This window comes from Pseudophryne corroboree, chromosome 9 (genome assembly GCF_028390025.1).
Source record: "Pseudophryne corroboree isolate aPseCor3 chromosome 9, aPseCor3.hap2, whole genome shotgun sequence".
Lineage (NCBI taxonomy): Eukaryota > Metazoa > Chordata > Amphibia > Anura > Myobatrachidae > Pseudophryne > Pseudophryne corroboree.
This window is the reverse complement of record NC_086452.1, coordinates 445951789-445976520: the sequence shown is the minus strand read 5'-3', so window position 1 is coordinate 445976520 and position 24732 is coordinate 445951789. Positions and strand designations below refer to the sequence as shown.

The 24732-nt window shown below is 52.5% G+C and overlaps 1 pseudogene; it reads right to left on the bottom strand.

The window, feature by feature from the left end:
* Positions 1-17497: 17497 nt before the first annotated feature.
* On the bottom strand, positions 17498-17616 carry LOC134963974 (5S ribosomal RNA; annotated as a pseudogene).
* Positions 17617-24732: the final 7116 nt, after the last annotated feature.

The following is a 24732-nucleotide window of genomic DNA, read 5'->3' as shown; positions in this document are numbered from 1 at the left end:
ACCGCTAGCTGCAGCGCTGCCGCCCGCAGTGAGGTGCGCCCAGCTCCTTCACACACTTTAGCCGGCGGATAGCGCTGCAGAAGTCCGTGCTGCTTGCAGGCTCCGACCCCCTCCTCCCTCCAGCCGCAGCGTCTCCTGGGAGCTAACCAGTCACTCCCAGTCTCCCCTTATCACAGTGCCCGGAAGCCGCGAGGTCCATGCCGCGTGCATCTATGACCCCCTCCTCCCTCCAGCCGCAGCGTCTCCTGGGGGCTAACCAGTCACTCCCAGTCTCCCCTTACCACAGTGCCCGGCAGCTGCACGAGGTCTGCGGTGTGTGACTGAGGAGGGGGGGAGGGATGCGGACGGGCAGAGGAAGCAGGACTCCAGCCTGAGAGAGTCAGCCATGCCAAGTCTCCACCAGCAGCAGATCCCAACAGGTTGGAGTGGAACAGCAGCAGCCAGCAGCAGTGACTCCAGTAATACACATCTGTCTGTCACCACTGTTCTGTCCCTAATACCAATCTCTCCCTTGCCCTGTGTTCTGTCATGTCCCTGTCACCCCTGGCCTTGCCCTATCACCCGTATCCTGGCCCTTTCACCCTTATGCTGGCCCTGTCACCCCTGTCCTGGTCCTGCCGCCCCTACCCTGGCCATGTCGCCCCTGTCCTGTCCCTGTCACCCCTGTCCTGGTCCTGCCGCCCCTACTCTGGCCCTGTCACCCCTGTCCTGGTCATGCCGCCCCTACCCTGGCCATGTCACCCCTATCCTGTCCCTATCATATCTGTCCTGGCCCCGTCACCCCTGTCCTGGCCCCGTCACCCCTGTCCTGGCCCTGTTACTGCATACCCTTTAACTACCTTTTTGGCAGGTACAGTACCCGCAGCGCCTCCAGACCCCTCCCCAATACACCACACCTCCGTACCTTCCCCTCCCCCACACGCTGTGCCTCCAGGCCCCCTACACCACCTGCGGCTTCCACTCCCCCGCCCCTCCACCACCCACAGCACCTCCAGGCCCCCTCCACCATCCACCCCCCATATATGTCTCCCCCCACACCTGCCCCCCTCCACCCACAGCATCTGCAGACACCCTCCTCAATCCATGGTCCCCCTCCTCACCCACCCCTCCCCCACCCACGGCACCCCCACACCTGCCCCTCCACCACCTGCAGCGCCTCGAGACCCCCTTCCCCATCCGCCGCACCACCTGTACCTGCTCCTCCCCCACCCATGGTGCCTCCGGACCTCCTTCCCCACCCCCGGCACCCCCGCCCCTTCCCATCCCACAGCACCTCCGGAACCCTTCACTCATCCGCAACATCCCCGCACCTGCCCCTCTCACACCCGTGGCACCCCTGCCCCTCCCCCACCTGCAGTGCCTCCGGACCCCTCCCCCATCTGCAGCCCCCACTCCTCTGCCCCTCCCCCATCCGCAGCACCTCCCGACCCTTCACCATCCGGGCCCCCCCCCCCCGCTTCCGCCACCCCTCCACCCGCAGCATCTACAGACACCCTCCCCCATCCGCAGTCCCCCCCGCACCCGCTACATTTAGTACATCATGCCCTGCAGGTGCTGTTCACGCCGCCGCAAGGGGCTGCGCCTCCTTCACCATCGCACGCACTTTCATTGTGCAATATTTAACCACTAACAAAGGAATGCAGGTAATACTCCATATAATACAAATATTGAACCCCAGAAAGGCATGCAAGGGTTAAGGGGGCGTAGCCCCTTGCGACGGTGTGAAGAGCGCCCGTAGGGCGCGATGAAGCACCTAGTATATATATATATATATATATATATATATATATAGGAACACTAAAATAACACATCCTAGATCTGAATGAATGAAATATTCTTATTAAATACTTTGTTCTTCACATAGTTGAATGTGCTGACAACAAAATTACACAAAAATTATCAATGGAAATCAAATTTATTAACCCATGGAGGTCTGGTTTTGGAGTCACCCTCAAAATTAAAGTGGAAAAACACACTACAGGCTGATCCAACTTTGATGTAATGTCCTTAAAACAAGTCAAAATGAGGCTCAGTAGTGTGTGTGGCCTCCACGTGCCTGTATGACCTCCCTACAACGCCTGGGCATGCTCCTAATGAGGTGGCGGATGGTCTCCTGAGGGATCTCTTCCCAGACCTGGACTAAAGCATCCGCCAACTCCTGGACAGTCTGTGGTGTTGGTGGATGGAGCGAGACATGATGTCCCAGATGTGCTCAATTGGATTCAGGTCTGGGGAACGGGCGGGCCAGTCCATAGCATCAATGCCTTCGTCTTGCAGGAACTGCTGACACACTCCAGCCACATGAGGTCTAGCATTGTCTTGCATTAGGAGGAACCCAGGGCCAACCGCACCAGCATATGGTCTCACAAGGGGTCTGAGGATCTCATCTCAATACCTAATGGCAGTCAGTCTACCTCTGGCGAGCACATGGAGGGCTGTGCGCAGGGCCGGTGCAAGGTTTCTTGGCACCCTAGGCAAAACTTCTGCCTACTGCCCCTTACCCCTACCCACCCTTCAGGTGAAAGGCATGCTGTTGCTCTCCCCCACCCCCAGTCTGTTGCATGGTTGCTCTCTTCTACCCATCTCCCCAGTCTGTGTGGGTGTCTGGTGCCCCCCCCCCTTTAAATGTCTTCTGTTCTATCCCCCCACCATCTGTGTGCATGTCTGCTGCTCATCACTCACACCCCACCCCCTCCCCCAGACTGCTGCTCACCCCCCTTTCAAATGCAGAGAGTGCACTGTGCAGCCACCTTACCTGCAGGCTGAGATGGGACTAAGTAGTCTGTGAAAGAGCCGCATGTCAGCCCTGGCCAGGACTCCAGGAGATGTCAGAGTTACTGCCTGTGCCGGGTGGAGGCGGAGCTGGAAGCTGCAATACGAGAACTTGGCAGTCGCAGCTACTGTAAGATAAGAGTGCTGGGGGGATTGCGGCGGCTGTAAGAGGTAGAACCATGCTACCTTTTTCAGGTAGCTGTAGCAGGCCGCCCCCTCAGGTCTCGGTGCTCCTAGGCAACTGCGTAAAGGTGCCTAGTGGAAGCTCCAGCCCTGGCTGTGTGTGCGGCCCCCCAAAGAAATGCCACCCCACACCATTACTGATCCACTGCCAAACCGGTCATGCTGGAGGATGTTGCAGGCAGCTGAAAGTTCTCCTTGGCATCTCCAGACTCTGTCACGTCTGTCACATGTGCTCAGTGAGAACCTGCTTTCATCTGTGAAGAGCACAGGGCGCCAGTGGCGAATTTGCCAATCTTGGTGTTCTCTGGCAAATGCCAAACGTCCTGCACAGTTTTGGGCTGTAAGCACAACCCCCACCTGTGGACGTCGGGCCCTCATACCACCCTCATGGAGTCTGTTTCTGATCGTTTGAGTAGACACATGCACATTTGTGGCTTGCTGGAGGTCATTTTGCAGGGCTCTGGCAGTGCTCCTCCTGTTCCTCCTTGCACAAAGGTGGAGGTAGCGGTCCTGCTGCTGGATTGTTGCCCTCCTACGGCCTCCTCCACGTCTCCTGATGTACTGGCCTGTCTCCTGGTAGCGCCTCCATGCTCTGGACACTACGCTGACAGACACAGCAAACCTTCTTGCCACAGCTCGCATTGATGTGCCATCCTGGATGAGCTGCACTACCTGAGCCACTTGTGTGTGTTGTAGGGAGGTCATACAGGCACGTGGAGGCCACACACACTACTGAGCCTCATTTTGACTTGTTTTAAGGACATTACATCAACGTTGGATCAGCATGTAGTGTGTTTTTCCACTTTAATTTTGAGGCTGACTTCAAATCCAGACCTCCATGGGTTAATAAATTTGATTTCCATTGATAATTTTTGTGTGATTTTGTTGTCAGCACATTCAACTATGTAAAGAACAAAGTATTTAATAAGAATATTTCATTCATTCAGATCTAGGATGTGTTATTTTAGTGTTCCCTTTATTTTTTTGAGCAGTGTATATATATACTAGGTAATTCATCGTGCCCTACGGGCGCTCTTCACACCGTCGTAAGGGGCTACGCCCCCTTAACCCTTCCACACCCTTGTGGCGTGCAATATTTTTATTATATGGAGTATTACCTCCAATCATAATTGTGTAAGTGGTTAAATATTGCACGGACAAAGGGCGTGCAATGGTTAAGGGGTCAAAGCCCCTTGCAACGGTGTGAACAGCGCATGCAGGGCCTGATGAATCATCTAGTAGGTGCTTTGGTTGGGGGAGTGGCGGGAGCGGGGAAGACGCGGATGGGATCCGGGGATGCCGCGGGAGGGGGAGGGGCAGTTGCGGTGGTGCCGCAGGTGGAGTAGGGGCTGGTGCGGTGGTGCCGCAGGTTGGGTCCGGAGCCACCGCGGGTGGGGGAGGGGCAGTTGCGGGGGTGCCCCGGGTGGGGGAGGGGCGAATGCGGTGGTGCAGCAGGAGGGGCGGGTGCGGGGTTTCTGCGGGTGGGGGAGGGGGTCCGGAGCTACCGCAGGGGCTGGAGGGGGTGTGTGTGGGTGCCACGGATGGGGCCCGGAGGTACTGTGAGTGGGGGAGGGGTGGGTAATGCTTATCCTGCTTCTCCTCCTGTCAGCAGGTCCTCCCTTTGGCAGTGGCTCTCCCAGAGACTCGCACAGCAGCCAGTCACTACTGTTAGCACCGGTGTCCCAACGCGCCGCATTACAGGAAAGAAGATGCACTCAATAAACTACAGCTCCCAGCAGCCCTAAGGGCCAGAATACTTTGGCGCTAAGAGCTGCTGGGAGCTGTAGTTTATTTAGTGCGTCTACTTCCCTGTAATGCGGCGCATTGGGACACTGGTGCTAACAATAGTGACTGGCTGGCAGAACTGAGTGACTGGCTGAATCAATGTAAAAGGTGAGAGTGCTGTGCAGTGTCAGTGACACTGCACACAGGCCCGACGCTAGCCGCTCAGCAAAGGGATGCAGTGCAGGGAGGCACCAGGAAGGAGAGGCGTTCTCCCTGCTTTGCATCCCTGTGCTGAGCTGCTGCTGCTATCCCTGCTGCTGCTGCCGGCTGCTGTCACACATGCAGCGGCGCCGGCAGCACAAAACCTCCTCTCCCCCTCGGCGCCGGCAGCACAAAGCCTCCTCTCTCCCTCCGCTCCCCTGTGTGACATTCAGTGGCCGGGCGGGAGCCAAAGAGGGTGGAGCTAGATGGGAATAAGGGGCGGAGCTAGACGGGACCATGCTGCAGCAGGAGGATGAGCTGCTACAGCTTCAGGCAGCCAGACTTCATTAGGCAAGTGTCTGGAAAGAGAGTGAGTGTGTGTGTGTATATACAGTGTCTGTGTATATATGTATATATGTGTGACTGTGTATGTGTGTAATGTATGTACAGTATGTGTGTGTGTGTGTGTTTGTGTATATATATATATATATATATATATATATGTGTGTGTGTGTGTGTGTGTCTGTTGTGTGTGTGTATGTGTGACTGCGGCATAATGTGTGTAAGCGTCACTGGTACAGTAGCCATTACGTGTGTAAGCGGCACTGGTACAGGGGGCATTACGTGTGTAAGCGGCACTGGTACAGGGGGCATTACGTGTGTAAGCGGCACTGGTACAGGGGGCATTACGTGTGTAAGCGGCACAGGTACAGGGGGCATTACGTGTGTAAGCGGCACTGGTACAGGGGGCATTACGTGTGTAAGCGGCACTGGTACAGGGGGCATTACGTGTGTAAGCGGCACAGGTACAGGGGGCATTACATGTGTAAGCGGCACTGGTACAGGGGGCATTACGTGTGTAAGCGGCACTGGTACAGGGGGCGTTACATGTGTAAGCGGCACTGGTACAGGGGGCATTACGTGTGTAAGCGGCACTGGTACAGGGGGCATTACGTGTGTAAGCGGCACTGGTACAGGGGGCATTACGTGTGTAAGCGGCACTGGTACAGGGGGCATTACGTCTGTAAGCGGCACAGGTACAGGGGGCATTACGTGTGTAAGCGGCACAGGTACAGGGGCATTACGTGTGTAAGCGGCACAGGTACAGGGGGCATTACGTGTGTAAGCGGCACTGGTACAGGGGGGCGTTACGTGTGTAAGCGGCACTGGTACAGGGGGCATTACGTGTGTAAGCGGCACTGGTACAGGGGGCATTACGTGTGTAAGCGGCACTGGTACAGGGGGCATTACGTGTGTAAGCGGCACTGGTACAGGGGGCATTACGTGTGTAAGCGGCACAGGTACAGGGGGCGTTATGTGTGTAAGCGGCACTGGTACAGGGGTCATTACGTGTGTAAGCGGCACTGGTACAGGGGGCGTTACGTCTGTAAGCGGCACAGGTACAGGGGGCATTACGTGTGTAAGCGGCACAGGTACAGGGGGGCGTTATGTGTGTAAGCGGCACTGGTACAGGGGGCATTACGTGTGTAAGTGGCACTGGTACAGGGGGCATTACATGTGTAAGCGGCACTGGTACAGGGGGCGTTATGTGTGTAAGCGGCACTGGTACAGGGGTGTTACGTGTGTAAGCGGCACTGGTACAGGGGGCGTTATGTGTGTAAGCGGCACTGGTACAGGGGTCATTACGTGTGTAAGCGGCACTGGTACAGGGGGCGTTACGTCTGTAAGCGGCACAGGTACAGGGGGCATTACGTGTGTAAGCGGCACAGGTACAGGGGGGCGTTATGTGTGTAAGCGGCACTGGTACAGGGGGCATTACGTGTGTAAGTGGCACTGGTACAGGGGGCATTACATGTGTAAGCGGCACTGGTACAGGGGGCGTTATGTGTGTAAGCGGCACTGGTACAGGGGTGTTACGTGTGTAAGCGGCACTGGTACAGGGGTGTTACGTGTGTAAGCGGCACTGGTACAGGGGTGTTACGTGTGTAAGCGGCACTGGTACAGGGGGCATTACATGTGTAAGCGGCACTGGTACAGGGGGCGTTATGTGTGTAAGCGGCACTGGTACAGGGGTGTTACGTGTGTAAGCGGCACTGGTACAGGGGGCATTACGTGTGTAAGCGGCACTGGTACAGGGGGTGTTACGTGTGTAAGCGGCACTGGTACAGGGGGCGTTACGTGTGTAAGCGTCACTGCTACAGGGGGTGTTACTTGTGTAAACGTCACTGGTACAGGGGGGGCGTTACGTGTGTAAGCAGCGCTGGTAGAGGGGGCGTTATGTGTGTAAGCATCACTGGTACAGGGGTTGTTACGTGTGTAAGCGTCTCTGGTACAGGGGGTGTTACTTGTGTATGGTCACTGGCACAGGGGGGCGTTACATGTGTAAGCGTCACTGGTACAGGGGGCGTTACATGTGTAAGCGTCACTGTTACAGGGGGGTGTTACATGCGTAAGCGTCTATGGTACAGGGGGTATTATGTGCGCTGTGCCTTTGTAAAGTATGCAAGGGTGCAAATTTATAGTTTGCAGGGGGTGCCGAACACCCTAGCACCGGCCCAGACTGCACACCCACTGCACTGCACAGCACTGTCACCTTTTACATTGATTCAGCGTCAAGACATTACCCTCCACGATATCACCCACTCTATCCGTTACATTAGCCATCTCGGGGCTTGCAGGCCGGCAGCCCAGGGCCTCTGGGGATCTGGGCGCGGTTGTGGCTGGGAGGCACTTCTGTAACATCACACGCAGAGATGGCTCCGGGGCTCAGAGAGTATGCAGCGCAGAGGGGGCTATGAAAGCCTTCTGCTGCGCCGCTTTCATACACATCTATGCCGGTGGCCGCAGCAGCTTTTGTTCCATTTGCGCTGCGGCTAGGGAGTGGGGATTGTTGATGCTGGAGGGGGCAGGCGGACTGGCAGCAGGACATAGGACGCTGCAGTAAAAGGATTTTTCCCCCTATCTGCAGCACAGAGACTTGCTGCAGATGCAGTGGCATACCCTCCAGCTGGACCTTTTTGGCAGGTACAGTACCTTTTTTTTATGGTCTGTACCGATTTTTGACTCTCCAAGCTTCCATTGAAAGTATAGGAAAATAAGAATTTACTCACCGGTAATTCTATTTCTCGTAGTCCGTAGTGGATGCTGGGAACTCCGTAAGGACCATGGGGAATAGCGGGCTCCGAAGGAGGCTGGGCACTCTAGAAAGATTTATGACTACCTGGTGTGCACTGGCTCCTCCCACCATGACCCTCCTCCAAGCCTCAGTTAGGACACTGTGCCCGGACGAGCAGACATAATAAGGATGGATTTAGAATCCCGGGTAAGACTCTTACCAGCCACACCAATCATACCGTACAACTCGTGATACTATATCCAGTTTGACAGTATGAAAACAACTGAGCCTCTCAACAGATGGCTCAACAATAACCCTTTAGTTAACAATAACTATTTACAAGTATTGCAGACAATCCGCACTTGGGATGGGCGCCCAGCATCCACTACGGACTACGAGAAATAGAATTACCGGTGAGTAAATTCTTATTTTCTCTGACGTCCTAGTGGATGCTGGGAACTCCGTAAGGACCATGGGGATTATACCAAAGCTCCCAAACGAGCGGGAGAGTGCGGATGACTCTGTAGCACCGAATGAGAGAACTCCAGGTCCTCCTCAGCCAGGGTATCAAATTTGTAGAATTTTGCAAACGTGTTTGCCCCTGACCAAGTAGCTGCTCGGCAAAGTTGTAAAGCCGAGACCCCTCGGGCAGCCGCCCAAGAAGAGCCCACCTTCCTTGTGGAATGGGCATTTACAGATTTTGGCTGTGGCAGGCCTGCCACAGAATGTGCAAGCTGAATTGTACTACAAATCCAGCGAGCAATAGACTGCTTAGAAGCAGGAGCACCCAGCTTGTTGGGTGCATACAGGATAAACAGCGAGTCAGATTTTCTGACTCCAGCCGTCCTGGAAACATATATTTGCAGGGCCCTGACAACGTCTAGCAACTTGGAATCCTCCAAATCCTTAGTAGCCGCAGGCACCACAATAGGCTGGTTCAGGTGAAACGCTGACACCACCTTAGGGAGAAACTGGGGACGAGTCCTCAATTCTGCCCTATCCGTATGGAAAATCAGATAAGGGCTTTTACATGACAAAGCCGCCAATTCTGACACACGCCTGGCTGAAGCCAAGGCCAGTAACATGACCACTTTCCACGTGAGATATTTTAGATCCACGGTTTTAAGTGGCTCAAACCAATGTGATTTTAAGAAACTCAACACCACGTTGAGATCCCAAGGTGCCACTGGAGGCACAAATGGGGGCTGAATATGCAGCACTCCTTTCACAAACGTCTGAACTTCAGGTAGCGAAGCCAGTTCTTTCTGGAAGAAAATCGACAGAGCCGAGATCTGTACCTTAATGGAGCCTAATTTCAGGCCCATAGTCACTCCTGCTTGTAGGAAATGCAGAAATCGACCTAGTTGAAATTCCTCTGTTGGGGCCTTTTTGGCCTCACACTAAGCAACATATTTCCGCCATATGCGGTGATAATGCTGTACAGTCACATCTTTCCTGGCTTTAATAAGCGTAGGAATGACTTCTTCCGGAATACCCTTTTCCTTCAGGATCCGGCGTTCAACCGCCATGCCGTCAAACGCAGCCGCGGTAAGTCTTGGAACAGACAGGGCCCCTGCTGCAGCAGGTCTTGTCTGAGCGGTAGAGGCCACGGGTCCTCTGAGAGCATCTCTTGAAGTTCCGGGTACCACGCTCGTCTTGGCCAATCCGGAACCACGAGAATTGTGTTTACTCCTCGCTTTCTTATTATTCTCAATACCTTTGGTATGAGAGGCAGAGGAGGGAACACATAAACCGACTGGTACACCCACGGTGTCACTAGAGCATCCACAGCTATCGCCTGAGGGTCCCTTGACCTGGCGCAGTATCTTTTCAACTTTTTGTTGAGAAGGGACGCCAACATGTCCACCTGTGGTTTTTCCCAACGGTTTACCAGCATCTGGAAGACTTCTGGATGAAGTCCCCACTCTCCCGGGTGGAGGTCGTGTCTGCTGAGGAAGTCTGCTTCCCAGTTGTCCACTCCCGGAATGAACACTGCTGACAGTGCTAGTACATGATTCTCTGCCCATCGGAGAATTCTTGTGGCTTCTGCCATCGCCATCCTGCTTCTTGTGCCGCCCTGTCGATTTACATGGGCGACTGCCGTGATGTTGTCTGACTGGATCAGCACCGGCTGGTGTAGGAGCAGGGATCTTGCTTGACTTAGGGCATTGTAGATGGCCCTTAGTTCCAGAATATTTATGTGAAGGGAAGTCTCCTGACTCGACCATAGTCCTTGGAAGTTTCTTCCCTGTATGACTGCCCCCCAGCCTCGAAGGCTGGCATCCGTGGTCACCAGGACCCAGTCCTGTATGCCGAACCTGCGGCCCTCTAGAAGATGGGCACTCTGCAGCCACCACAGTAGAGACACCCTGGTTCTCGGAGACAGGGTTATTAAGCGATGCATCTGAAGATGCGATCCGGACCACTGGTCCAACAGGTCCCACTGAAAGATTCTGGCATGAAACCTGCCAAAGGGAATTGCTTCGTAAGAAGCCACCATCTTTCCCAGGACCCGTGTGCAGCGATGCACTGATACCTGTTTTGGTTTCAGGAGATCTCTGACTAGAGATGACAACTCCCTGGCTTTCTCCTCCGGGAGAAACACTTTCTTCTGGACTGTATCCAGAATCATACCCAGGAACAGTAGCCGTGTCGTCGGAACCAGCTGTGACTTTGGGATATTCAGAATCCAGCCGTGCTGGTGCAGCACCTCCTGAGATAGTGCTACTCCCACCAACAACTGTTCCTTGGACCTCGCTTTTATTAGGAGATCGTCCAAGTACGGGATAATTAAAACTCCCTTTCTTCGAAGGAGTATCATCATTTCCGCCATAACCTTGGTAAATACCCTCGGTGCCATGGACAGTCCAAACGGCAGCGTCTGGAATTGGTAATGGCAATCCTGTACCACAAATCTGAGGTACTCCTGGTGAGGATGGTAAATGGGGACATGCAAGTAAGCATCCTTGATGTCCAGGGATACCATGTAATCCCCCTCGTCCAGGCTTGCAATAACCGCCCTGAGCGATTCCATCTTGAACTTGAATTTTTTTATGTACATGTTCAAGGATTTCAAATTTAGAATGGGTCTCACCGAACCGTCCGGTTTCGGTACCACAAATAGTGTGGAATAATAACCCCGGCCTTGTTGAAGTAGGGGTACCTTGATTATCACCTGCTGGGAATACAGCTTGTGAATTGCCGCTAGCACCGCCTCCCTGTCTGAGGGAGCAATCGGCAAGGCAGATTTTAGGAACCGGTGGGGTGGGGACGCCTCGAATTCCAGCTTGTACCCCTGAGATACTATTTGCAGGATCCAGGGATCCACCTGTGAGCGAGCCCACTGATCGCTGAAATTTTTGAGGCGACCCCCCACCGTACCTGGCTCCGCCTGTGGAGCCCCACCGTCATGCGGCGGACTTGGAAGATGAAGCGGGGGAGGACTTTTGCTCCTGGGAACCTGCTGTTTGTTGCTGCCTTTTTCCCCTACCTCCGCCTCTGGACAGAAAGGACCCGCCTTTTCCACGCCTGTTTTTCTGGGTCCGAAAGGACTGAACCTGATAAAACGGCGCCTTCTTAGGCTGTGAGGGGACATGGGGTAAAAATGCTGACTTCCCAGACGTTGCTGTGGAAACTAGGTCCGAGAGACCATCCCCAAATAATTCCTCACCCTTAAATGGCAACACTTCCATGTGCTTTTTTGAATCTGCATCTCCCGTCCACTGGCGAGTCCATAAGCCTCTCCTAGCAGAAATGGACAATGCACTTACTTTAGATGTCAGTCGGCAGATTTCCCTCTGTGCATCTCTCATATATAAGACTGAGTCTTTTATATGGTCTATGGTTAACAGGATCGTGTCTCTGTCTAATGTGTCAATATTTTCTGACAGTTTATCTGACCACGCAGCGGCAGCACTGCACATCCAAGCTGACGCAATAGCTGGCCTAAGTATAATGCCTGTGTGTGTATATACAGACTTCAGGATCGCCTCCTGCTTTCTATCAGCAGGTTCCTTGAGGGCGGCCGTATCCGGAGACGGTAGTGCCACCTTTTTAGACTAACGTGTGAGCGCTTTATCCACTCTAGGGGGTGTTTCCCAACGTGACCTATCCTCTGGCGGGAAAGGGAACGCCATTAGTACCTTCTTAGGAATTACCAATTTTTTATCAGGGAAAGCCCACGCTTCTTCACACACTTCATTCAATTCATCTGATGGGGGAAAAACTACGGGTAGTTTTTTCTCTCCAAACATAATACCCTTTTTAGTGGTACCTGTAGTTATATCAGAAATGTGTAACACCTCTTTCATTGCCTCAATCATGCAGTGAATGGCCTTAGTGGGCATCAGGTTAGACTCATCGTCGTCGACACTGGTGTCAGTATCAGTGTCGACATCTGGGTCTGCTTGAGGTAGCGGGCGTTTTAGAGCCCCTGACGACCCATGCGACGCCTGGGCAGGCACGAGCTGAGAAGTCGGCTGTCCCACATTTGGCATGTCGTCAATTTTCTTATGTAAGGAGTCTATACGTGCACTCATTACTTTCCATAAGCCCATCCACTCAGGTGTCTGCCCCGCAGGGGGTGACATCCCTTCTAAAGGCATCTGCTCCGCCTCCACATCATTATCCTCATCAAACATGTCGACACAGCCGTACCGACACACCGCACACACACAAGGAATGCTCCGAATGAGGACAGGACCCACAAAAGCCCTTTGGGGGGACAGAGTGAGAGTATGCCAGCACACACCAGAGCGCTATATAATGCAGGGACTAACTGAGTTATGTCCCCTATAGCTGCTTTTTTATATAATATATACTGCGCCTAAATTTAGTGCCCCCCCTCTCTGTTTTTACCCTGTTCTGTAGTGTAGACTGCAGGGGAGAGCCAGGGAGCTTCCTTCCAGCGGATCTGTGAAGGAGAAATGGCGCCAGTGTGCTGTGAGAGATAGCTCCGCCCTTTTTCCGCGGACTATTCTCCCGCTTTTTTCCATATTCTGGCAGGGGTATTTTCCACATATATAGCCTCTGGGACTATATATTGTGGAATTTTTGCCAGCCAAGGTGTTATTATTGCTTCTCAGGGCGCCCCCCCCCCCCCCCCCAGCGCCCTGCACCCTCAGTGACCGGAGTATGAAGTGTGTATGAGGAGCAATGGCGCACAGCTGCAGTGCTGTGCGCTACCTTGGTGAAGACTGATGTCTTCTGCCGCCGTTTTTCCGGACCTCTTCTTGCTTCTGGCTCTGTAAGGGGGACGGCGGCGCGGCTCTGGGACCGAACACCAAGGACTGGGCCTGCGGTCGATCCCTCTGGAGCTAATGGTGTCCAGTAGCCTAAGAAGCCCAATCCGGCTGCAAGCAGGCGAGTTCGCTTCTTCTCCCCTTAGTCCCTCGCTGCAGTGAGCCTGTTGCCAGCAGGTCTCACTGTAAAATAAAAAACCTAATTTCTATACTTTCTTTCTAAGGGCTCAGGAGAGCCCCTAGTGTGCATCCAACCTCGGCCGGGCACAAAATCTAACTGAGGCTTGGAGGAGGGTCATGGTGGGAGGAGCCAGTGCACACCAGGTAGTCATAAATCTTTCTAGAGTGCCCAGCCTCCTTCGGAGCCCGCTATTCCCCATGGTCCTTACGGAGTTCCCAGCATCCACTAGGACGTCAGAGAAAAGGGGCGTGGCCACAAGCTGTACCCGTGGCCACGCCCCCTTTTCGAATTTGTATAAATTTTTCTGTGTAAATTGTTGGAGGGTGTGTTGCTGCAGATGTAGTGGACCTATTTTGGGGTGTGCAGCTCCATCAGTCCCATTGCTAATCCTGCTCTGTAAAAACACAGCAGGCAAAGGGCAGAGCCTCCTATTGGATGTAACCTGTGTGGGAGGGCGTTTCTCGCCCAATCAGCTGTGGACTGGGTGTGATAGACCTGCCACTAACCCAATGAGAGCTCCTAGCCACGCCCAGCATTATACACACAGGCACAAAGTCACAGATCTGGGCTATTATATAGGAGATATATTTTATATCTCTAGATATATATATATATCATACACTAGCTGGAGTATCCGGCGTTGCCCGGGATTTTAAGAATGTCTGTTTACAAAAAGTAATGTAAATATTAAACACACAGTATAAATAACATTGTAGATAGCTGAATACCCGTGCTTTGCTACGGGATGAGGATGGTAAATGGTAGTGATTGTTGTTCGTTAATTTACGTTGGTTGGAGATCTAGTATATAGGCATATCTTGCTTCCCTGACGCACTTTGAGTAGTGGCCGGACCCCTTTTTGGTCCCCCAAGGGACACTGCTCTTCCCACTATACAACTCTCAGCCTGTGGCTTCCTGCTGTCTCATGTCACTGCCCCTGTCACATGCAGCCCTGTCCTCACTAACACATCACTGATCTCCTGATATACTCTGTGCTGCTGGGGACCCTGCTCCTCCCACTATATAACTCTCAGTCTGTGGCTTCCTGCTACCTCCATTCCCCTCCTCACATCATGTCACTGCCCCTGTCACATGCAGCCCTGTCCTCACTGACACATCACTCATCTCCTGATATACTCTGTGCTGCTGGGGACCCTGCTCCTCCCACTATACAACTCTCAGCCTGTGGCTTCCTGCTGCCTCCATTCCCCTCCTCACATCATGTCACTGCCCGTTGTCACATGCAGCCCTGACCTCACTGACACATCACTCATCTCCTGATATACTCTGTGCTGCTGGGGACCATGCTCCTCCCACTATACAACTCTCAGCCTGTGGCTTCCTGCTGCCTCCATTCCCCTCCTCACATCATGTCACTGCCCCTGTGAAGTTATCGTTTTTTTACAGTTTCTTATTTAGCGCAGCACATTATGTATCTCCTGATATACTCTGTGCTGCTGGGGGACCGTGCTACTTCCACTATATAACTCTCAGTGTGTGGGTTCGTGCTACCTGCATTCCCCTCCTCACATCATGTCACTGGCCCTGTCACATGCAGCCCTATCATCACTGACATATCATGCATGTCCTGATATAGTCTGTGCTGCTGGCCCACCCCTAGGGGTGCTAGTGGTGTGCTACCCCCACAGTGTTTGTACCCAGAGTGTAAGTCATATGTGTACCAAGTTTTGTGTAAATTGCTCCAGGCATTCTAGAGTTATGCTGTCTGCTGAAAACCTCTGTGCCGCTGCCTCACCCCTAGGGGTGCTAGGGGTGTGTTACCCCCACAGTTTTTGTTCCCAACTTGTAAGTCATATGTGTACCAAGTTTGTTGTAAATTGGTCCAGGCATTCGAAAGTTATGGTGCCTCCTGAAATACTCTGTGCTGCTGTCCCACCCCTAGGGGTGCTAAGGGTGCCTAACCCCCACAGAGTTTGTTCCCAGATTGTAAGTCAGATGTGCAGGGCTGCCAAGAGAAATCCTGGTCCCCGGTACAACAACTTCCTGGGCCCCCCTGCCCCCACTGGGGGGGGGGGGGGGGGGTGACCACAGCATGCTGGGGGCATGGCCACACCTGTTCGGGGGCATGTCTAGCAGATGAGTAGCACCCACTCACAGGATAATGGCATGCCTCCCAGCCAGGGCAGTAGAGAGCATGGCAGGGCCCTGGTATTTTTCACAGGAGGCATGACCATGCACCCTTAGAAAACAATACAGAAAAAAATGTATTTTAAGCACTTCCCTGGCCACACTGCAGCATGTGATGGTCTGAGAAAAAAAAGCTGCAGTTGCTGCTTTCAGGTAAGGGGAAGGGGAACTTTGGCCCCCACTGGGCCCCTCCATTAGACCTGGGCCCAGGTAATTTGTACCCTCTCCCCCCTCCCCTCTTTCGGCGCCACTGCAGATCTGTACCAAGTTTGGTGTAAATTGCTCCAGGCCTTTCACAGTTTTGCTGTCTGCTGACATACTCTGTGCTGCTATCCCACCCCTAGGGGTTATAGGGGTGTCTGACCCCCACAGTGTTTGTTTGCAGAGTGTAAGTCATAAGTGTACCAAGTTTGTTGCAGCAGTCTTCTGCCACCTGATACTTATTCCAGTGTCATCTGCTGATGTAGCTATGTTTATTTACCCTGTACTTGTCTTATACTGTCATCAACTGTAAGTTGCTGTTTTCCTTTTTGATTATTTATGTATTCTGTAATTGGGCGCTGCGGAACCCTTGTGGCGCCATATAAATAAAGGATAATAATAATAATAAATTGCTGCAAGCATTCCAGAGTTATGCTGTCTGCTGAAATACTCAGTGCTGCTGTCTCGCCCCTAGGGTTGCTAGGGGTGTCTTTCCCCCACAGTGTTTGTTCCCAGATTGTAAGGCATATGTGTACCAATTTTTGAGTACATTTCTCCAGCAATTCCGGAGTTATGCGGTCTCCTGAAATACTCTGTGTTGCTGTCCATCGCTAGGGGTGTCTAACCCCCACAGCATTTGATCCCAGATTGTAAGTCAGTTGTGTACCAAGTTTGGTGTAAATTGCTCCAGGCCTTCGACAGTTTTGCTGTCTACTGACATACTCTGTGCCGCTGTCCCACCCCTAGGGGGTGCTAGGGGTGTCTGACCCCCACAGAGTTTGTTCCCAGAGTGTAAGTCATATGTGTACCCAGTTTGTTGTAAATTGCAGCAAGCATTCCAGAGTTATGCTGTCTGCTAAAATACTCAGTGCTGCTACCTCACCACTAGGGGTGTCTTTCCCCCACAGTGCTTGTTCCCAGATTGTAAGGCATATGTGTACCAATTTTTGAGTACATTTCTCCAGCAATTCCGAAGTTATGCTGTCTCCTGAAATACTCTGTGCTGCTGTCTCCCTGTGCGTGTGTCAAGGTGCTGTACCTGGAGTAACGTGTATCAAGGTGCTGTACCTGGAGTAACGTGTGTCAAGGTGCTGTACCTGGAGTAACGTGTGTTAAGGTGCTGTACCTGGCGTAGCATGTGCAAGGGGCTGTACCTGGCGCACGCATAATTACAACCTACACTTTTCCATATCCCCACGTCAAAATTTCCACTTCGGCCACTGAGTATATATATATCTTCTATATAATAGCCCAGATCTGTGACTTTGTGACTCATTTGCTAACGCTGGGCGGAGTCACAACACTGGGCGGAGTTAGTCAAATGAGTCACAGATCTGGGCAAATCTATAGGAGTGCAAAAAAGGGAGAGAAGAAGACTCTTTTGTGGGTGCACTCTTGTATGTTTGGAAGTCTCAGAAGAAACAATAGGTAGAATTTAAATATAAATTTTAAATATAACTTTTATTAACAACAATTGATAAAATAGTAGTAGAGTATACTGTCAAAAAAATCAAGGTGGGGGTAGGGGGGGGGGGGGAAGGGGGATTTTAGGGGAAAGAAGGGAACACAGAACAAATTTAATTACAGTGTAAATACTGAATATTAGTTCTGAGCTGCCTGGGTGCGAAAATTACAGCTGGAGGCCTGAAAAGATGAGGCGTTTTTATTCTCTTATGAGTGATGATGAGGAGACAGATAGGATGGGTAAAGATAGAATAAGCAAGATGAATCTGCTGTCAGTGTTAGACGCTGAGCAAAACTGTCCAGGAATTTCTACTAAACTGAGTATTCCTCAAGAGTCTCCTACTCGAGTACTGACCCAGCCCTACACTGCTTAGCTTCCAAGATCGGAAGGATTCGGGCGTTACCAGTGTGGTATGATAGTAGAAGAATTTTATATCGAGGGCTCGAGAATCACTGATGAGAGTTCACGAAAAATGGAGAAGAAACAAGAGTAGGTTGGAGAGGAAAATAGGGGATCTGCTGCCACCGTTAGACCGGGATAATTACCCCTGAATCAGTGGTGAGAGTCCTGAAAAATAGTAGTAAAAAAAGTTAGAAAAGGAGAAGGGAACAATGCTGATATGTAGAGGTTTAAGCGTCAGCGTGTGCTGACTGTAGCACAATGCTGCTGCTGGCAGGACGGGGGAGCTTCTGAGCTGGGACAGAGCTACTCCAGCCGGGGAGGCCCCTAAAACTGTGGGGCCCACGGTACGTACCCCCTGCCCCCCCCCTTAATCCAGCTCTGCTGCCGGAACCCCCCCTTAATCCGCACCCCCTGATGCCCCCTCTCCTCCTGTCTCCACTAAATAGACGCTGTGCGCATCTATTCACCGCTGCTCTGCTAAGCAGAACAGCGAGTTCAGGAGCTTCCCAACTGCCCCCCCCACCGGGGGACACTGCGGCCCAAAATCGGGACAGTGGGGAGGTATGAGGGTGTGTGAGGGGGTATGCTGTACAGACAGACGGGCACCGGCTCACTGTGTGCTTGACCCCCCACATCCGCAAACTCAGCAGGGGCTCTCTGACGCGGGGGAGCGTCACTTTCTGGCACACTCCACGCTTCTTAGCTGCAGTTTTGTGGGGCACCAGCCGCTGTGCAGGTTCCGTACTGCCTCTGTTATCTGCAGTCCCGGCAACCCCACCGCTAGCTGCAGCGCTGCCGCCCGCAGTGAGGTGCGCCCAGCTCCTTCACACACTTTAGCCGGCGGATAGCGCTGCAGAAGTCCGTGCTGTTTGCAGGCTCCGACCCCCTCCTCCCTCCAGCCGCAGCGTCTCCTGGGAGCTAACCAGTCACTCCCAGTCTCCCCTTACCACAGTGCCCGGCAGCCGCGAGGTCCATGCCGCGTGCATCTATGACCCCCTCCTCCCTCCAGCCGCAGCGTCTCCTGGGGGCTAACCAGTCACTCCCAGTCTCACCTTACCACAGTGCCCGGCAGCTGCACGAGGTCTGCGGTGTGTGACTGAGGAGGGGGGGAGGGATGCGGACGGGCAGAGGAAGCAGGACTCCAGCCTGAGAGAGTCAGCCATGCCAAGTCTCCACCAGCAGCAGATCCCAACAGGTTGGAGTGGAACAGCAGCAGCCAGCAGCAGTGACTCCAGTAATACACATCTGTCTGTCACCACTGTTCTGTCCCTAATACCAATCTCTCCCTTGCCCTGTGTTCTGTCATGTCCCTGTCACCCCTGGCCTTGCCCTATCACCCGTATCCTGGCCCTTTCACCCTTATGCTGGCCCTGTCACCCCTGTCCTGGTCCTGCCGCCCCTACCCTGGCCATGTCGCCCCTGTCCTGTCCCTGTCACCCCTGTCCTGGTCCTGCCGCCCCTACTCTGGCCCTGTCACCCCTGTCCTGGTCATGCCGCCCCTACCCTGGCCATGTCACCCCTATCCTGTCCCTATCATATCTGTCCTGGCCCCGTCACCCCTGTCCTGGCCCCGTCACCCCTGTCCTGACCCTGTCACCCCTGTCCTGACCCTGTCACCCCTGTCCTGACCCTGTCACCCCTGTTCTGACCCTGTCACCCCTGTCCTGGCCCTGTTACTGCATACCCTTTAACTACCTTTTTGGCAGGTACAGTACCCGCAGCGCCTCCAGACCCCTCCCCAATACACCACACCTCCGTACCTTCCCCTCCCCCACACGCTGTGCCTCCAGGCCCCCTACACCACCTGCGGCTTCCACTCCCCCGCCCCTCCACCACCCACAGCACCTCCAGGCCCCCTCCACCATCCACCCCCCATATATGTCTCCCCCCACACCTGCCCCCCTCCACCCACAGCATCTGCAGACACCCTCCTCAATCCATGGTCCCCCTCCTCACCCACCCCTCCCCCACCCACGGCACCCCCACACCTGCCCCTCCACCACCTGCAGCGCCTCGAGACCCCCTTCCCCATCCGCCGCACCACCTGTACCTGCTCCTCCCCCACCCATGGTGCCTCCGGACCTCCTTCCCCACCCCCGGCACCCCCGCCCCTTCCCATCCCACAGCACCTCCGGAACCCTTCACTCATCCGCAACATCCCCGCACCTGCCCCTCTCACACCCGTGGCACCCCTGCCCCTCCCCCACCTGCAGTGCCTCAGGACCCCTCCCCCATCTGCAGCCCCCACTCCTCTGCCCCTCCCCCATCCGCAGCACCTCCCGACCCTTCACCATCCGGGCCCCCCCCCCCGCTTCCGCCACCCCTCCACCCGCAGCATCTACAGAAACCCTCCCCCATCCGCAGTCCCCCCCGCACCCGCTACATTTAGTACATCATGCCCTGCAGGTGCTGTTCACGCCGCCGCAAGGGGCTGCGCCTCCTTCACCATCGCACGCACTTTCATTGTGCAATATTTAACCACTAACAAAGGAATGCAGGTAATACTCCATATAATACAAATATTGAACCCCAGAAAGGCATGCAAGGGTTAAGGGGGCGTAGCCCCTTGCGACGGTGTGAAGAGCGCCCGTAGGGCGCGATGAAGCACCTAGTATATATATATATATATATATATATAAAGAGGATTTTGGTACTAACCAATATATCCATTTCCCGCTGAATTCGTTCGGGGGCACTGGAGATCTCAGACAGCTGGGGTGTGCAGGATGCAGACCGGAGGTATCACAATCTAATTAAAAAAAAATTATGCACAGGTGGCTCCTCCTCCTTCACGCCCCCTAATCCCTCCAGTTTGAAAAATTGACGGAGAGAAGAGGGAAAAATCAAAGTCATACAGGAAGGAACCAACCGTACAAACACGTCAAACAGCAACCGAGAACTATGAACATAATCTCAAACTGTTTAAACTAAATTTAACAAGAACACGCAGGCTGACAGCACCGAGGCGGGCATCCAGTGTCCCCGCGTGGATTCAGAAAAATGGATTTATCGGTAAGCAGCAAAATCCTCTTTTCTCTTTCATCCACTAGAGGACACTGGAGATCTTAGACAGCTGGGTACGTCCCAAAGAAACTCCCATGGGCAGGAGTGCTGTCCGAAGCCTGAAGAACCAAACGTCCAAACCTTGCATCTCTAGATGCAAACGTATCAAACTTGTACATGTGTGCTAATGACCATGCCAATGAAGCACCCACTGATCTGGTAGTAGGAGCACCTACCCGAAATGGAACTCTCTTACCACTATGGTGATAGGCCTGCTTTATGGTTAACCATATCCATCTGGTCAAAGTTTGTTTCAAAGCCAGCCAGCCCTTCCTTGGACCATCATACAAGACAAACAAAGCGCCTGACTCCCTAATGGAATGTGTGGCCTGTACATAAACCTGTAAAGCTCTGACCACGTCCAAGGTCAAATCCCCTTCTCCCTGGAGGAGGGGACCACAATCAGCTGGTTTATGTGGAAACCGGAAACCACCTTAGGTAAAAACAACGCTCTTGTACGGAGCTCCGCTCTATCTTCATGAAAAACGAGGAAAGGACTTTTACACGACAGAGCCCCTAACTCTGAGTCCTCGCTGAAGCAAAAGCTAAAAGCAGGGCTACTTTCCAGCTCAAGTATTTCAGATCGGCCTTTTCCAAAGGCTCGAAAACTGGTAATTTCAAAAATTCTAACACCAAATTTAGATCCCACGCGGCCGTGGGAGGACGAAAAGGTGGTTGTATTCTCAATACACCTTGCAAAAATGTCTGGACCTCCTGCAAGGTCGCCAGACGTTGCTGAAAAAGGATCGAGTGGGCTGAGACCTGGACCGTCAAGGATCCCAATCTCAAACCACCATCTAAACCATTTTGGAGAAACCTCAAAAGTCTAGTTAGGCAGAAATCTCTGGGATTCCAAACCTTAGACTTGCACTAGTCCATGTACTTCTTCCAGATTCTATAGTAATGTGCTGCAGTGACTGGCTTCCTTGCAGCTAACATGGTAGGAATAGCTGATTCAGGATACCTCTGTCTCTTAGTATTCTTGTCTCAAGAACCACACCGTCAAACGTAGACGGTTCAGATCTGGGTAAAGGAATGGGCCTTGTGACACCAGGTCCTCCCTCAGTGGCAGATTCCAAGGATCTTCCGCCAGGAGTCCCCTCAGGTCCGAGTACCAACTCCTGCAAGGCCAATCTGGAGCTATTAAAATCACCCATGCTCTTTCCCGTTTGATCTTTTTTAACACTCTTGGTAAAAGGGGAAATGGTGGGAAGATGTACACCAGATCGTATATCCAGGGAATGGCCAACACATCCACCGCCTCTGCTGCTGGATCCCACGTCCTGGCCACATATCTTGACAGCTGATGGTTGTTCCGAGAAGCCATTAGGTCTATCTGCGGTAGACCCCACCTTCACACCACTGTCTCGAATACCTGTGGATGTAGACACCACTCCCCTGGATGCATGTCTTGACGACTGAGGTAGTCTGCTTCACAATTTTCCACTCCTGGAATGAAGACTGCCGATAGAATTATGTTTCACTTTTCTGTCCAAGACAGAAACTTTGTGGCCTCATTTAAAGCCATAACCGTCAGGCTTCTTGCTCCTCCCTGACGGTTTATGTATGCTGTCGCCGTCACATTGTCCGACTGCGCTCTCACGTGCTTCCGCTAGAAGAAGTGCATTGTAAATGGCTCACAGCTCCAGTACATTTATTGGGAGACTGCTCTCCTGCGTTGACCCTCTTCCCTGAAACTGATGGTTGTCCAGTACTGCTCCCCATCCTCTGAGACTGGCATCTGTCGTCAAAAATTTACAATCCCAGATTCCAAACCTCTTTCCCGCTGCTAGGTTCCTGTGGACCGACCACCAAATTAACGAGGTCCTGGCCCGAGGTGACAAGCGAATCCTTCAGTGAAGAAGTAAATGCATGCCTGCCCCTGAGCAATCAGATTCAGCTGAAAGGCTCTGGAATGTAGTCTGCCGTATTGGATCGCTTTCGAAGGATGCTACCATCTTTCTTAGCAGGCGTACACAAAGATGCAGAGAGACCGTCTGGTATTGTAGAACCTGAGTTCCATTTCCCTGATGTCTCAAATCTTGTCTTCTGGTAGAAACGCCTTCAGTTGTATTGTATCTACAATGATACCCAGGAATCGAATCCTCTGTGTTGGTTGCAGATTGGATTTCTTGAAATTTATGATCCAGCCGTGTCGAACCTGAAACTGATGAGTGGTCTGAGCATCCCGGATTAACTGGTCCTGAGAGGGAGCATTGATAAGAAGGTCGTCCAGATACGGTATTATCGTTATCCCTAACGATCTCAATTTCACTACCGTGACTGCCATGATCTTTGTGAAGATTCTCAGGGCTGATGATAGGCCGAACGGTAGAGCTCTGAACTTGTAATGATTCTTGCCCACTGCAAACCGTAAATAGGCTTGGTGCAGGGTCCAACTTGGGACATGGAGGTATGCATTCTTTATGTCCATCGACACCATGAACTCTCTTTGATCCAGTCTGTATTGAATCTGTAAGTTGTCAGGAATTGATTTAACACTTTTAAATTGAGGATTGGTCTGACGGACCCATCCGGTTTTGGCACTACAAAAAGATTTGAATAAAATCCTGTTCCTCTTTGAGAAGTCAGGACAGGCAGAATTACTTCCGTCTGAAGTAACTTTTGAATAGCCATGTCTAATGCCCTCGCTTTCTGAGTACACCGAGGATGGCCTGTCGTAAAGAACTGACTGTGAGGTCGGTTCAGAAATTCTATTTTGTAACGCTGGGAAATAATCTTGTTGGTCCAGACTTCTGGTGAGGTTTCGGCCCAGGTGTCCTGAAACCTTTCCAACCGGGCGCCCACCATAGGAGACCCAAGGTGAGTTGGGAGTCCGTCATGCCACGGTCTTGTCAGCAGGCTTAGGGTCCTGTTTTCGGGCTGGGGACTGGGAACGACCTTTGCCTCTGTTTCCACGAGCTTGACTGCCAAAACCTCTTCCTCTAGCTTGAAAGGCTTGAGACCTAAATGAATTGAACACCAGACCAGAGTAATTTCTTCTGACCGGTGGCGTAGTTCTAGGATATGTGGTAGGCAGAAAAGTAGACTTTCCCGCTGTTGCTTGCGAAATCCACTTTTCCAATTCTGGCCCAAATAAAGCTTCCCCTACAAAAGCGATCACCTCCATGGCCTTCTTGGAATCAGAATCGACTTGCCATTCTCTGAGCCAAAGAATCCTTCTGGCCGATACAGCCGAAGCCGTCCTGCTAGCATCCTTTGTAGCTTGGCAAATGTATGTAGCCGACTCAGTGATATGTTCCGCTAGCCTAACTATTTCTTCCTGGCTGTTATCTTCCGTCACTGCATGAACAATTTGACCGGCCCATGCTACAATAGCCTTATTGACCCAAGCACTGACAATCGTAGGTCTGTGTGATGCTCCTGCAGCCACAAAGATAGCTTTTAGCGCCGTATCCAACTTACGATCTGACACATCCTTTAGTGTGGTCACGTTTGGTATAGGTAAGATTGTCTACTTTGACAGTCTAGCCAAGGAGGCGTCCACAATCGGCGGGACCTCCCACTTAGACATGACACCCTTGGGCAGTGGGTAATTAGCCGTAAACTTCTTGGGAATTTGGAAGCGTCTATCTGGCTGCTTCCATGCTTCTCCCATTTGATCCTGGAGAGTCTGAGGAATTGGAAAAACTGCTGTTTGCAGTTTTTGAGACTCAAATAGATCAAAGACTTCTTCAGGTTCCTTAACCTCTTCTTCTTTGAAGTGAAGGACCTGTTTTACCGCTTCAACAAGGGATTCTAACCCCTTAACCTCAGCATCTTCCTCCTGAGGACTGACGTCAATTATTGCCTCAACTGACTCTCCCACCTCCTCATCATCTATGAGACCTTCCTCCTCCTCTGATTCTTCCTGCAGGAGAGGGAGGGGTCTCTTTACCGCTTTACGCACATTCTGTTCTACCTGTGTGGGCGGAGCTATTCTAATTAGAAATTCCTCCATAGTTTTGGAAAAGCCTGCAGCCCATTCTAAATGTTGCTTGCGGGATTCCGCCATTTCCTTAGAAATATCTGCCAGGGCACTTTCCCATGACCCGGACGGACCACTGCTCCCGTG